The sequence below is a fragment of the Cebus imitator genome, unplaced genomic scaffold, assembly GCF_001604975.1.
Source record: "Cebus imitator isolate Cc_AM_T3 unplaced genomic scaffold, Cebus_imitator-1.0 Scaffold111, whole genome shotgun sequence".
Taxonomy (NCBI): domain Eukaryota; kingdom Metazoa; phylum Chordata; class Mammalia; order Primates; family Cebidae; genus Cebus; species Cebus imitator.
The window spans coordinates 5,903,755-5,919,322 of record NW_016107426.1 but is presented as its reverse complement, the minus strand read 5'-3'; positions in this window follow the sequence as shown (position 1 = coordinate 5,919,322).

The following is a 15,568-nucleotide window of genomic DNA, read 5'->3' as shown; positions in this document are numbered from 1 at the left end:
ACAAGGTCTCCAAGGCCACTTTGATCTATACAGTTCTTACTTCTTTAACTTTTGTTCCAAAAGCAATAAACATGAACCTCATTACAGGCTTCTGGCTCATTCTATATAGAAGTACCCCTAGTTATCCCTTCAGAGACAGGCTCCCTTCATGTGGCAGAAACCTCTATAAGTTCTTCCTGCTTTCCACTTTCACTGAGCTTTTCAGCTTCTGAGACCTCTGTGATGGGCTAACCAATGACCCAGGATGGAGACCCTAATCATTTCTTCTATTTATCCTCACACTTATCAATGTTTTTAAATGTCTTAGTTTTAAAACTCATTGCCTATATTCCCTCACTAGATTGTAAGCTTCTTAAGGGCCAGGGGCCGTTCCCATCCTATTGGAGGCTACATCCCCAGCCCTGACACACAGTAGGCACTTACCAAATAGTCCCCAGTGGATAAGTGATTGAATGATGCCAAATGCAGCTATTGGCAGCCAAGTGGCACAAGGCCAGATGGCTCAAAGATTAGTCCCCCATGCAATGTGTGTGAGGTCAGCCAGGCACTGATGTTGGAAGCTCCATTGGCCCTCATGTGGGATGCTAGCTCCGAATGGGGAAGGCTCATTTGCATTAGGAACTCAGGACCTTCTGGGAAGGATGATATTAGAACTTTATACACTGCTCCCTGAGATTCAAAGCCCTGGCCAAAGTTCTTTAGCAAGAAAGAAAACAAGGGGGTCCCTAAAAGAACTTCTTGGTGGTAGAGATCAGAAAAGGGAGTGTCATCCTGAGCTGACAACACAGGCTCATCCCAAGGTCCCAGGAGTTTTGTCGGGGTAGGGAGACTGGCCCGGCGTGGTGTGTGCTGATGGCTGGTACCTGGCTTTGTCGTGCTTTGAGAATGAATTGACTATGCATGATAGCGAATTAAAAGAACAAACCTGAAGTCCCTGATGCATCATGCTGAGGTCCTGGCAGGGATCTTTAACACCGTAGTTGTCTGTGAAGGACCAGCAGGGACACCCCATGGCAGTGGTCACAACAACAACTGAGCAAAACACTCAGCCACCACAATTCTCTGTTTGTTCAGCAATTAGAGGAAGGATTTAAAATGTTCACTTCTTCATTTAAAGACTCAGGGTTTAGAAATGAGGAAGCCCTCAAGATGGACATTCTGCTAGTAGTAAGCTGATGGTGTTCAAATAATGAACTGAAAAAATAGAAGAGATGATACCATATCTATGCCCTAAGCTGGAGAAGCATACAGTTATACAAATCATGCATGCATTCCTACGTAATATAGTAAGAACAATTAAAAAACATGTGAAAAAAGGAAGGCAATGAAAAACAAAGCTAGCAGACTCCTCTGGTGACTGGAGAGGGAGGTAACTCACACATCTGGGGCTGTGACACTCTCTCCATGTGCTGCAGGTGGGAAAGACATTTGTCTCTAAGTTCCTGAGAGTTGATGTGAAGTGGGAAAGACTACAGGTGTCTAAAGGTGCATCCATACCTATAAGTTGGATATTATACCTGAGAGCACCTTCTCCCATAAATCTTCATGCAGTAGTCACTAGGTTACATCAAGGACAAAGCCCCAGTGATATCTTTACTGTACCAAGTGACAAAGTGTTACACCTATTTTATCCTCAGCTACAGCATCCTCAGTGAAAGTTGATGGCCCACCTGCCCCAAGTGCAGTTCAGTAAAATAACCAGGAAAAACCAAGGTCCATGCTTTTCTGATAATCCAAGGCGTTTCTTTAACCCAAGCACAGATTTTAGTGTGTGTGAATGAATGAAGGGACCATGCATCCTTTGGTGCTCAGCTGGCCTTTTGGTAGGTGGTGAGGAGCCAGGAGCTGTAGATAATACTTTTTGTCAGAAACTCAGAGGGAAGTTTCTGTTACCCAGTGGTTCACAACACCAACTCAGTTGCAGACTGCCTGAGTCTGAACCTGGTCCCTGACTCACCAGCTGCATGATCTCGAGTGGATTAACATTTCTGTATCTGCTCTATCATGAGTAAAATGAAGTGAGTAATGGTACATCTTATACAGGGCTCATGCAGATGAGGTACCATACATGACATGCTCATCATGCACGCAGCACTTAGTAGACATTCAACTGATGTTAGTTAGTGTTATTACTGGATGGAGCCAGAAAATGTAAGGGTCATGTGTGTTACACTATTCAGCCACCAAAAATGTTGGCATTATCCTCTGGCAGAAGCGGATAAGACTCTGGGGTCTTATTCTAGAAGGGAGTGCCACTCTGCACCTGTGTGAAGGTGCCCAAGAGAAACTTCTAAAATCTAAAAGAAAGTCATGATCTCAATTTATCTTCCAGCAACTCTGTCCCACTCTCTCCCTCCCTTTCAGAGTTCCTGCTGCTCAATGGCAAGGACGACCCAAAGCCTTGTTGTTCAAACAGGATGAGGATTAAATAAGAAAACAGTCACATGATGAAAGCTTTTACTCTGATGAAGCCTTTTTTTCTTTATCCAGGAAAACTTAGATCATTAATTAGAGAGTGTTTGAGTTCACCGAAGTTGTCAATAATTTAGTCCTGCTTTTGAAATATAGGACAAAAGGCGAGCAAAACCAATCTATATTAGTAATGACAGCTCAAAAGTCAAAATGTATCAGCCATTATCTCGCCCATCTCCTGCATAATCTATGCTTTACCTTTCTTTGTCTACCTTGTACCTTCCAGTTACTCTTAGGTAATGCCTTTTTCTTGATCCAACATTGGTAACTGCACCAAAAGCACATTTGGCAGAGGTACCTTTGGTACCTGTACCTTTTAAGGCTGGTCACTTGGAAGAAAAGGGTGGAGAGAAGTATAGTAAAATCCTTCTTGACCACTAAAAAGCTCTTAATGAATGTATTAGTCAGCTATTGCTGCAACAATGCTGAGTAACAAACAATATCAAACTCTCAACAACAAATGTGCTTTTTCACTCACGCTTTTGTGGGTTGACTGGGGCAGTTCTGCTTCAAGCTATGGCCTAAATTCAGGTCTCCTCCTTGTGGCTTTCATTCTTTCTTTGATGGCTCTTCATGCTCTTCTCATGTTGAGTTTTAGAACCTCAAGAAGGGAAGATAGAAACAAAAAAATTGCTTCTTCTGAAGACCTAGGCTGAGAACTGGCACACTGTCACTTCTGTCCCTACTATATAGCCAAAGTAAGTCCCATGGCCAAGTATAACATCAATGGTATGGGAACTCACAGCGAACAATGAAAGAGCAAGAGGAGAGGAAGAATTGTGAGTAAGTAACACAATCTATCCCAGTGAGCCTGGGTTGGAAGCCCAGAGTGTGGCTGGGAGGTACTGCTATTATTCACTGCAAAAGGAAAGACAGGAACTGAGGCTGCCTATTTTAGTCTACTTCTGTTGAACAACATAATATCCCTTTTTCTTCTCTGACAACTTGGACTAGTAGAATCTAGTGAAATGATCGATATTCTGGCAAAAAGTCCAGATACCACTTTCTGCTAAAATAGATCAAAAGTGAGAAAGACCCACACAAGGCAACTTTGATGGTTCTACTCAGTCAGCTGCTAGAGGGCAACATCTCTGTCGTCCACATCTACTTTTAGTTTTTAATCATGTCCTTTCAGTACCATACATGGGCCATATTCGTGTTTTGGTTATAGCAAAGAAAGGGCTGTTCCCTTCAAATATCCCCCAAGAGCATGTCTTCAGAAGCTGCCTTAGAATGTGGCGTGAGAAGAGTTCCAGCTAAACTAGTGTATGTGAGGATTTTCATTCAAATTCAGTTAAACAAACTTTTTTTTTTTGAGACAGAGTTTCACTCTTGTTGCCCAGGCAGGAGTGCAATGGCACAGTCTTGGCTCATTGCAACCTCTGCATCACCAGTTCAAGAGATTCTCCTGCTACAGTCTCCTGAGTAGCTGGGATTACAGGCGCCCGCCACCATGCCTGGCTAATTTTTGTATTTTTAGTGCAGACGGGGTTTCACCATGTTGGCCAGGCTGGTCTTGAACCCCTGACCTCAGGTGATCTGCCCACCTCAGCCACCCGAAGTGCTGGGATTATAGAAGTGAGCCACTATGCCCGGCCCAAAAAAAATTTTTTTTTTTTTTGACACCAGCTACAGACCAAGCACTGTGCTAAGTTCTGGGATTGTTGCATGAACAAAATGAAGTCTTCTCTCTCATGAAGCTTCATTTAGTAGAGAAGATAGACAGTAAACACATAAACAAGTGAACAGAATGGGAACAGAATGTTTACATAGCAATAAACACTTCGCAGAAAAATCTCTAGGGGGTGGGGAGGAGGGAGTGGGGCCTTGGGGAGAGGAGGCTGTTGCATTTTGTACAGTATGCTCAGGGACAGCTTGACAACGAACATGCCTTTGAACAGAGACCTGAAGGAAGTGAGTGGGGAGCCGTGAAGCTCCCTAGGGGATGAATGTTCCAGGCAGCGAGAAGAGCAAGTGGGAAGGTCTCGGAGCAGGAGTGAGGCTTGTGTGCAGAACAGCAAGAAGGCCAGTGGCTGGATCAGAGTGAACAGGTGGTAGAACCATAGGAATCAAGGCCAGCGAAGTGTCTGGGTTGGACCACATGGGGCCTGTGGACAAGTCTAAGAACATTGAACTTGGGCTCCTGGACTCACTGGCTCAGTGATTGAACCAAATGAAATTGTCTGCCACAAAAAAATGCTTCCTGGATGTGAAACACCTGGGTATGCAGAGAGGCTATTGGAGTCTAGGCCTGGGGGTGCCCGGGGTCCCTGTGGCCAGATGCTTCAAAGAGCAGGGCAGTACTAAGCTACCACTGCCCTGCCTGATTGGGCCATTCCTAAAATCATGAAGAAGCAAGCCAGCTGCAGGAAGGAAATCCGTGGAAAGTCCAGTCCTATGTGCTGAACACTGGCATCAACTCTCCTCTGGAAACACACAAGTCTCAATTCTCCCTTACCTGGACGGCTTCCTCCTGCTCCCCATCACCTATGCTCAGCACCCCTCCTTGCAGGAAGAAAGGTCCTTCTGGAACTCATGTGTCCTTTGTTGCCTCCCTGTGCACAAGCTCCCTCTTCTGCACACTCTCCTACAGTCATCCTGGCCTTGCCGAACACTCCTGGTTGACAAATTCTAGGGGGAAGAGCTACATGAAGATCAGCCTCACGGTCTGGGGCATAGCTGCTCATGAGTCATTTGGAAGAAAAAGCCTAACTAAGAGCCTTTGTATCTGGTTGTAGGTTGGGGCCTCAACGTACATATGTACATATTTATATTCAATGTACATATTTAGGGTCTAGAAAGAAGGACCATGTTTGGCTTTCACACTTGAGAATTCTCTTTATTGGGAGTCACTTTGTCCTCAGATCATTCTTGGCATCCATCCAGGGAGAGTTGATGACTGCTCTCAACCGAGTCCGCTGTAGTCCACACAGGGTTAATCTTAATCCAAATCTGCCCCTTCTCTCCTCATCGGCAAAAAGCTGGAAGCATTTCTGTTTCATTTCTCATTCCTCTGTTTAACTGTTTTCTTAAGTTGCTAATTTTTCAAGAAGTGATTCCTTTGTCCTTTTGGAAAGATAAAGTCATTTTCATCTCATTGTGTTTACTAAAATCCTCATCACCAAGGGCTTTGTAAGTGAGGCCTGCTATACCTTAGCTTCCAGGTATAATTAGTGCCCATTATAATCGTCCAACTGACCAATCACAGGAGGCTCCCAAGGGGACCAGGACTGGAGAGAGACTATTAATAAAATCATACTTAATAGAGTCTTAATCTTGCCAGGGGTAAAAAAAAGCCATCTGTCTGGCCTTGCACAATCCAACACCACGCAGGTACTCCAGTCCTCCTTGAGGTGCAACTCTCAACAAAGAGTGTAGCAAACAAGCTTGAAAAGGAAAACGCACACACACACACACACACACACACACACACACACACACACGACATGCCTGCACTGCAATGTTTATGGACATTGCCAAAGAGGAGTTGCCATGTGCTGTAAGTGGACAAGCGCACCTCCCAATCCAGAAAACAGAAAAGGATGAAAAGTGGAAGAAGGACTGGCTCTTTTGCATCTCTCTGCCATTGCAGCTGTGCACAGAGGCAGCTGTTTTTCCCTCTCCTAAAGGTTTTCCTTAAAACTGCCACAAAAAAGCATTGCCAGGAAGTTAATGAGTCCCATCCCATCCTTTTCTCCTATCCCCTCCCAAAGAGGCATAACAGGCCAATTTACATACGTCAGCATCTGAAGGTAATTAAAAATGTAATCTTATATTTGCAGCAGGCTCTCTCTGTCATCTATAGCAAATTTCCACCGCCCAATAATGCTCCTGCTCTACATCTGTGGTGCACTTTAAGCTTATTTTTTCCCTCCCTTCACTGACGCATTGGGTATAGATCCTCATAGCAATCTGCCCAACTGGGTGTGGAGAAGAGAAATCAGTTTCCCCATTGAACAGATGAGGAAACTGAGGTGCAGAGAGATTCCATACCACACCCAAGTTCAACAGCTTTCTTTGTTCCAGTGAAGCCATGTTTGTTGTTATTGTTGTTGCTGTTTTGTTTCAGTGTTTTTGATTCCTGTGAAGATTTCTTTCTACTGTATCATGAAGATGATAAGGAATGGTTTCTTATGGTGCATCAGTGGCTTTGGTCAACTCGGTTTCCATATGTGCCATCCTAAGCGGCAAAATGTTCAAAAAATAAATTGAATAGAAAATACTACTGAATAGGATTTTGTATAGAATTTTATGCAGAACTTTGGACTTAGAAGGTGACTTGAATGATGTGTAGACTGCCAAAGAGAATCAGAGCTGGACAGTAGTTCGAGTGGTAAAAACAAATTTTATTCAGAACCCTATTGCAGTAGTGGAAAAGAGACCTCAGCATGGAGCTGGAGCCAGACAGAATAAAACAGAGCAAGCGGAGATTTATAGTCAGGGAGTAGGCTTGTAGGGTGGAGGTGTGGGGGTCAGTGGATGGAAAATTGCTGAGGAGATTCATCAAATGTTGGGAGAGATTCTTGCTAAATGGACTGAGAGGATTCTTGCTGAATCCAGCCTATGGTGAACAGATATCAAGGGTGGGAGATTTTTTCTAAACCAACTCAGCAGGATTTTCTCTAAAACTGGGATGTGCAGGCCCAGCAAGGACCGGGGCTGAGGTGGATGCCCATCTGAGCAGAGGGTAAGGAGCCTGACTGAAGTGGGGTCGAGGACTTTGTCACAACCACTCCTCACCTCATGGTCAGAAGCTCAGAAGAGGCAGCTTTTGCCACGCCCATCACCCCAGAGAAGTGGTAGCACAGACCTGAAAGCAAGGGCCCCCATCTCCCAGAAGACGGGTTCAATTGTCTTCTTATGGATTCAAAAGTTACTTCCAAATCCTAATCCTAACCCTAATCCTGTAATATCCTTGCCCACTCATTGTCAAGGGTCAGCATTGGAAAAGCACTTGTGATTGAGTGAGATTTCTGGTTGTTTGGCTTCTAAATGAAGTTACTATCTTAAAACCAAATGAACATGCTGGAATATTTCATCCGCAGGCACCAGAAAGTGGGAGATAGAGCATTCTGCAGGAAATCAAATCACCTCTTTTCTGATCTAAGCTCTGTTAACAGTGTCCAGGTCCACCAGGAAAGGGGTTGGAGGCCCGGGGTCTGGTCCCCTAACTGCTACTAGCTGGATATCTGATTCCAATTTCTCTGACTTTCAGTTTTCTCATCTATGAAATGGGGGTATGGATTAATTCTGAAGGCCTTTTGGCCTTGAGAAAACTTTGATTCTAGGGTATACATGTAGCACCGTCTCCCCCAACCCCAGCAACTGGGAGATCATCTTGTAATTAGTGAATAATTTAGGAGTGCAAGTCAAATCTTCACTGAACCTCCCAAGGAGCTTTGATTTTACTTACATTGTACTTATGCTTAGGAAGTACCAGTGGGGGCGGCGGGGATGTTAGGAATCTTTAGTTCCATGGCTGTTATTGTTCCAATTTAATGGTACTTGTTTTCTAGGATTGGATCTGTCTGCGTGCATATTTAAGTTCCCTTAACAAAACATCTCTGCTCCCTTTAGACCAGGGGACTCTTTCTTCCAGCAAACCCAGGAGCAACCTCCTCCTTATGCTGGAGGTGACAGCCAGGTGACAATGTGGCGCTGAGAGAGTTTCCAGTCCAACTCCTCACTGTTCAGATGAGGGGGGTCAGTGGCAGCCTTAAGATCTCAGCTTGCCACGACCTCCCCAGGTAGTGACCCAGAAAACAGAAAAGAGAGAAGAACATGGAAAGGAGTGGTCAGCAGTTTTCTGACTGCTCTTCCTTCTCCTAAACCCATTAGAGAAGTTCAATCGCAAGTCCATGGGGAAGACACCTCCATTAAGGATGCCCTGCCAGCTCAGGGGCCTGGCAGAGGTGCAGCAGGAGGGCACCTTCTCCCACCTCCCAAAACAAGAGGAACCCACAGCTGTCCTCCCCCACGTCGGCTGCTTCAGGCTGCGTTTGCACATCACCTCCCCCACCGCCCCAACACACAATATTGAATAAATATGCCTGGCCCCGGCCCATGTGGGAATGCTGGAGAGCTACGATTGTTATTTCCAGGAATGTACAGACACCAGCAAAAATTCATTTCCCAAACGCATGGCTATTTTGAGAACCAAATCTCCTGCTCTGTAGCAATCAAATTGGGGGCTTTTCAAGTGTTGCGTTGCAATAGAAACCTGTTCTGCCTTCAGCTGCCTTTTACCTACAAGAATTCAATGAGAGAGAGAGAGGCCATTAGAGTTTCCTCTCCCCACCTCTGCTTTGGTGCGACGTACATCTCTGGCCAACTTTCCTGACTCTACATGTTAGTAAATCCTTCCTGACAATAGTTAGTGACAAGCATGTCAGAAACAACAAACTCCGTCATCTATACGGCTTATCAATAATTTAGTCTTTTCCCCCTCGTGAGAGCCTGTGTGTTTTGCAATAATGAAATATATGATTTTAAAAATAAATAATAGGCTGTTGTCAGCCCGATTGTAGCTGCAAGTTATGAACGTGATTGATTGATTGAACATTTGACTTCATCTGCTCAAGCAGGATCAAAGGGAGACTCTTCCACCCGCCTAAGGCCACTAGCAATTTATTTAGAGACTGTGGTCGTATCCCAGCAGGTAGCAATATTGGACTGAGGTACACAGAAAATCAGCTCTTTGAGGTTTTTTCCAAGTCCAAGGGAAGCAACAAATGAGATTTTTTTTTTTGGTTCATTAAATCATTAACCACTTAATCACTAAAAACAAGACATTGTAAGTGGTCCCCTTAGCTGGGATATGGAGGAAACAGAAGGACGCCGCTTTGCCGAGATCTGGAGATTTGGCATTGGGAGGTGGGCCCTTTTTAAACAATGTGACAGTCTCTAATTTTTTATTTATATGGCACTGCATTTTTTTCTTCATCTTAACTAATCAGTGTGGCAACAGTCACACTGACATCCGAAAGTGACAGGTGTCTGAATTGCAATGAGGTATCTATACAACAGCCAACGTGGGAGAAAGAAAAAAACAAAGGTACGGAGGAAATGTTTGTAAAACAAATATTGCAACCACCAAGCTGGTTGAATGGAAAACAAAAGCAAAAGAGAGAGAGAGAAAAAAAAAATGAGGTATAGAATAGAGCTGGTTGGTGCAGAATGCAACCCCCCAAATTCAGCCACAGCAGAGCTCCCCCTTTATTTTTGTGTCCAGCTGGCACAGGAGAAACTGTCCCTTCTTTCTCAAGAAGGGTCTCAGGGTCAAGTGAAAATGTCTGTCCCTCACATGACAGTTTCCCCAGGCTTCAAAAAACCCAGCAAACCAGAGCTCTCCCCAAGAGCGAGGGAGCTGTCTGGCATTCCAATGAGCAGGCTGGTGAGGAGCCGGAGCCTGGTCCTAACCAGGGTGCTGGGAATAAAGGAGACAGGATGTGAGGCCTGAGGACATCCACCCACAGAGGGACAGCCCATCTTAACAAGAACAGGTTACGGTCTTAGTTGTCCTAGCAGGGGAATGGAAGAAAGGGAACGAGTCTTCCCTTTCTAGCTCCCCTAGTCCTGCGCTGTCTGACCTCAGGCAAGGCAATTTAATAATCATCCCAACGCTTTTGACTTCATAGGGCCTTTCATCCACGGATCTCAAAGCACTTCACAAATACCAATTCATTAACCTTCACAACCCACCCTAGGGGACAAGGGGTGGGCATGTTTCCCTTGTGGTGGCAACGCTCTGCTGGAGGCTCAGGAAATGCAGTTCCTCCTTCAAGGTCACTTGAAAGTTGACCAGGAAACTCAAGAGTAAGATCCAGAGGGGCTAGTATCAAAACCAGGTGCTGCTGATTCTTGGCACCTCAGCTTACCCTCCTTTTTGTCATTGGGCTAGGCCTGCACCTCCAGTTCTGCTCATATAGAGCAAAAGAGCCACAAGTTCAGAAAGGCCAGAAAAAACATTGCTTACTGCTGAATATATGCAAACCACGTTCACATACTACATCTCATTTGCTCCCCTCCAGAATCCTGAGAAGTCCTATAAACCCCATTTTACAAGGCAGGAAATTGAGGCTAAGGGATGTTGAAGAATTTACCCAAGATTGCCTAACTCACAAGCAGTGGAATTGACAATGTATTTGTGATCCAAAAAAAGTAATGATAATAATGTGTAAATATTTATAGCCACTCCCTCAACACACCCCTAAGAAGAATCTGTTTTCATTTTTGGACCTTTCTGGGTCTATGATCAACTCACGAATTGAGCCTATGAGTCGTCACAGGAAATGTTAAGTCCAGGCAGGACAGAAAGCCTGGCTTGATTTGCAGAGAAGGTGGAGTGTTGTTTATTGGGACAAAAGAGTAGCTTGGGAAAGGCAGGAAGAGACGGAGAAATTTAGAATAACAGCTTGGGATGGGTTTAGGGAGAGGTTTTATGGGGGTGGGTTTGGCAGAGGATAGAAGAGAGGCTTGGGAAGCAGCTGTGAGTGTGCACTACATCACAGAAGAAGGGGAGAAGGAATTGTAAGTTTTGCTTTGGATTGTAACGTAGCATCTTAAGGGACTGCAATATAGATTCCAACTGCTTCTTGGTTGCTAATGGATGCCAGACTGATGCTTCATTAAGTTCAAAGATAGTCAAAAAGTCGCTCTGGGGCTCTTTGGGTTGCACATCTGATTGGAGTCACTGCCCTCCTTGTGCTATGTGACCTCACGTCCCTGTGGTCACAGTTGAACTGAACACCTACACTCCTGTGCACCCATGATATTGAGAACATACTTTGATCACATGGTGTTTGCATGTCCTTCTCACTGTTTTGTGACTGAAGGATCCTTCATGCAAGTAACTTTGGTGAGCTTGGTGGGACAAACAACAGAATTGACTCTGCTTTCCACGTGAACTCATACACATGCCAAGAGGCAACCGATACTTGCAATATATATGAGTCAGAGTAGATTAATTGCAATAACAAATAGCTCCAAAAGTCAATGGCTTCATATGATGAAAAGGACTATTTCTCAGTCATGTGACGTCTTATGTTGATGTCCCTGGCCAAGAGTTCTCTTGCATGGGTCACTCCCATGCCATGACTTAAGGACCAGTCTTCTGCAGTCACTTTCTGTCATGACATGGGGCCTTGGAGTGCTGCACAGCTAGTTGTAAGAGTGGTGGGAAGGCAGAGTTTGAAGGGGTACAGAAGACAGAGCCAGGGCTAGAAATGCCAATCATGTGGTCCACAGAACAGTGATGGAGGCTGGGATGTGTTGTCTAGCTGTGTGTCCAAGAAGGAAAAGGAAGCCAGTTTTGGTAAACATGAAGCTGTCTCTGCCACACAGGCTCCTCTACCACAACATTGGATGCTCCCTCATCAGCCCAACATAGAACACCTGCTGGAGTTGCTCCCACAGGCAGCCAAGCATCTAGTTTTGGGTGTGGTGTGATTCCATTCCCCCTAAAATGGACTTATGAGTAAGCTAGAATTTTCAAGAGTGGGGAAGAGCTTGGGGAAGTTTTAGAAAGGCTGCATGGACCTAGAACAATTGGGAGGCATCTGATATTTTCTGGTTGGAGGAAGGCCATGTCTAAGTTAACAACTGACTTGAAGCTGACCTTGACCAAGGCATCCTTCTCTTTATTCTGTAAACAACAAAAACAAAAGAAAAACTCTTCCTCACATGTAATGTGCAAAAACTGGATAGATGAAAACTCCTCACCTGGACGCAAAAGGTGAGTACGCAAATGTTTATTTTCCATGTCCATCCAGCAAGATTTCTTGGAATGTCCAGGAAATCTTGGGAGAAAGGGTAGTTTGTCTCTCATTTTTGGGAAAACAGGCTCAGTCCTTCTTCTGTGTGCAGCCATGGCCGTAGCAGTAAAGCTGCTAGGAAACTTCATTCCTGGGTTTCCCTGGAGAAACCATGCTTTCTAGGTCACTATGACAATCCCCAAACTTGCAGCTTTATTTTGGAACACAGCTGAGCATACTCTTCATAGATTGCAAGGGTTTAATCATGACAAAATCCTCTTTATAGCACATTCTATTTCTTTCACTTTCCTTGAAAATACCAAACTCTGGTTTTTACAGAGACCCAAGGCTGAAATATTAAAAAGCAACGTTTCACTCATCTTTCCTCCTAGATTCTTTTCTCTGATGCAGTCAATTCCCTCTCTCTTTCCATTTGTAGAGACAAAATGGAAAATTCTATAACCACTGGCCTCTGTCCAGGAATACAGGAGAAAAAGAAGTAAGGCAAACAACAGAGAAAAATGAACAACAAAAGAACAAACTCAAATGAAACTGCTTAACGATCCTACAGTGCAGACCTGGCAGGTAAGTGCTTTGACTTCTTTTTCTCCTCTTCCTGAGAGTCTAGTTCAGGGTCTAGATTCTTTGAGTATAGATAGAGATTAGTAAAAGAGCTCTGAAAACCCCCATATGGAAATTACTTGCCAATCTATATGTTTCCTGAATCTGTAAGGAATCCATCTGGTTTAACTTAGTAATTCTGCTTCTGAGACTCCATCCAGGTGGTCCCTTGAAGTAGAGCCTGAGACAAGGGTTTGGTGCAAGCAGTTTCTTTGGGAGGTAATCCCAGGAAAGGAAAGCCAATATATGGACATCCTAATGAGTTGGACACCGTGGGTAGTTGGGAGTTCCATCTTCCTAGAACCACTTGACAAACTGTATAGAACACACCTTACAGTTGTCACCCTGAGGAGCAAGGAAGCTGGGATGTTTACCCAGTAACTCCCACCCCCATTGGTTGAGGGTTGCACAGGGACATTAACATGGGCACATCCAGGTTATTCCACGTGTCCATAGACTAACTATGCTTCCACCACCAAAGAACAAACTCAAACAGGTGACACAGGAAGCCAGCAGACTGTCCAGGGACTGTCTGCAGGTGCGCCTCAGAAAAGTTGAAGGAAAACAGCTAGATGCTGACAGTGTCTGCTTTAGATAATAATCTAAACATAGAAAAAGAAAATAAGCATAACAGAATTTAAGTACTGCCTAACACAGCAAACAATTGGAGTCACTTTCATGTCTGCATTGGAAGCTGGGTTACATGAATTCCGGTATATCCACTTCATGACCTACTATTTATTGTTATTTTGTTCAACAACATTTACTGTGTGCTAGGCTCTGTACTAGGTCCTAGTGTCCCTATGTTGAGCTAGAACTGACCCTGTCCTTGCCTTTAAGAGTATATGGTGTCATTTGTTCCCGTAGGGTTTGAAAAAAAAAATGGGCATATGCCTAGGTTGTACCACAATACCCTGCAATCAGGACTGTACATACAGTGTGACTACAATTCTGTTTTTTAAAATGCACAGAAAAAAGACTGGAGGGAAATACATCAAATTGTTAATAGTGATTCTCTTTGGATGATGGGAGCTTCTTTCCTTCTTGCATTTCTATTTTTGCCAAATTTTCTATAATAAGAATGTATTCTTCTCATAGAGGAGAAAATAATAAACTTTGTTTGAAAATAAGAGTAAAAGAAGACACCTGCCAAGTAGAAGGGAACTCAAAGCTGGCCCTTCTCACCTCTTCCCTATGCCCAACTTTTATGTGCGTCTAACATTTCTGGTTCCCTGCTGAACTTGGAACCAGCATCTAATGCAAAGTAATTTGGGGCACTTCTCAGGCATGAGTGGGGCCTGGAGGTAGCAGACATCTCATGATTAAATGTGAAGTTCTTAGAGCGCCACAAAGAGAACAAGAAATAGCTGTTCCTTTTATTTTTCTTAAATTAATTTGCAGAAATATAAAGCCCACAGTCATGTTGTCCAGACTGGCTCTTCTGTCTGCTGATTAGCTTTGATACCATCTTCAATAGTTAGCCAGTGACTTCGGTGTCAGCAAATTTCCTTCTTTTGTTAAAGACTTACCATTCCATCAGAGAAGGGACCTCCCACATAGGAAATTTTTCTTGCCAATCATCTCTCATGTAGACTTGGGGATGAAAGATGCTACGTAAATACAAAGTGTTCTCATCAGATGCTTTCAAAATGTAAAATTAACTAGGCTCAAAGGAACAGGAATATGACTATACTTAATGTAATTGTATTTATTGGCTTAGTAATAATTGGCAAGTTCATCCTGAACTATTTTCCATGAAGTTAGAAGAATTAAATATCTTGGAAACCCTCTCTTTAGATTCCTCCAAGCCCCTAGATCCTAAATCATTTCTGATAGATGGAAATATTTTAGTTCATTTGCCTTTAATTAATCCAATATTTGATGGTAGATCCACACTTCAAGTTTGCCCAACTCCAGGGGACTCTGTTTACAAGGCTGTCTCTTGGAATTGTGCAACACAGGGTTCTGTATGGATCCAAAAGTGATATTTTAAAAACAATTCTGTATGATGTTTCTCAATTTCTGATATGGCTCTTGGAATTGAATTCTGATGAAACGTGCTCAAGCTAGGGTCATCTACAGTTGAGGATCATGGTGATCAACACTTCGAAGTATGCTAGTCATTATCAGTTCCTTGGGATATCAACAGGTATTTTGTACAAGAAAAGGTCCATGATATCAGTCCTGGCAAATAATTTATGGCTAAGTCCTCAAAAGCAATTGCAACAAAACCAAAAATTGACAAGTGGGACCTAATTAAACTAAGGAGATTCTGCAAAGGAAAAAAAACACTATCAACAGAGTAAATAGACAGCCCATAGAATGGAGGAAACGTTTGCAAACTATGCAATCCAACAAAGATCTAATATCCAGAATCTGTAAATAACTTAAGCAATTCAACAAGCAAAAATAATTCCATTAAAAAGTGAGCAAAGGACATAAACAGACACTTCTCAAAAGAAGACACGCAAGTGGGCAACAAACATAAAAAAAATGCTCAGCATCACTGATCATTAGTGAAACGCAAATCAAAACTACAATGACATACCATCTCACACCTATCAGAATGGCTACTATTTAAAAGTCAAGGCTGGGTGAGATGGCTCACACCTGTAACGTCAGCACTTTGGGAGGCTGATGTGGGTGAATCACTTGAGATCAGGAATTTGAGACCAGCCTGGCCAACATAGTGAAACCCTGTCTCTACTAAAAATACAAAAAAA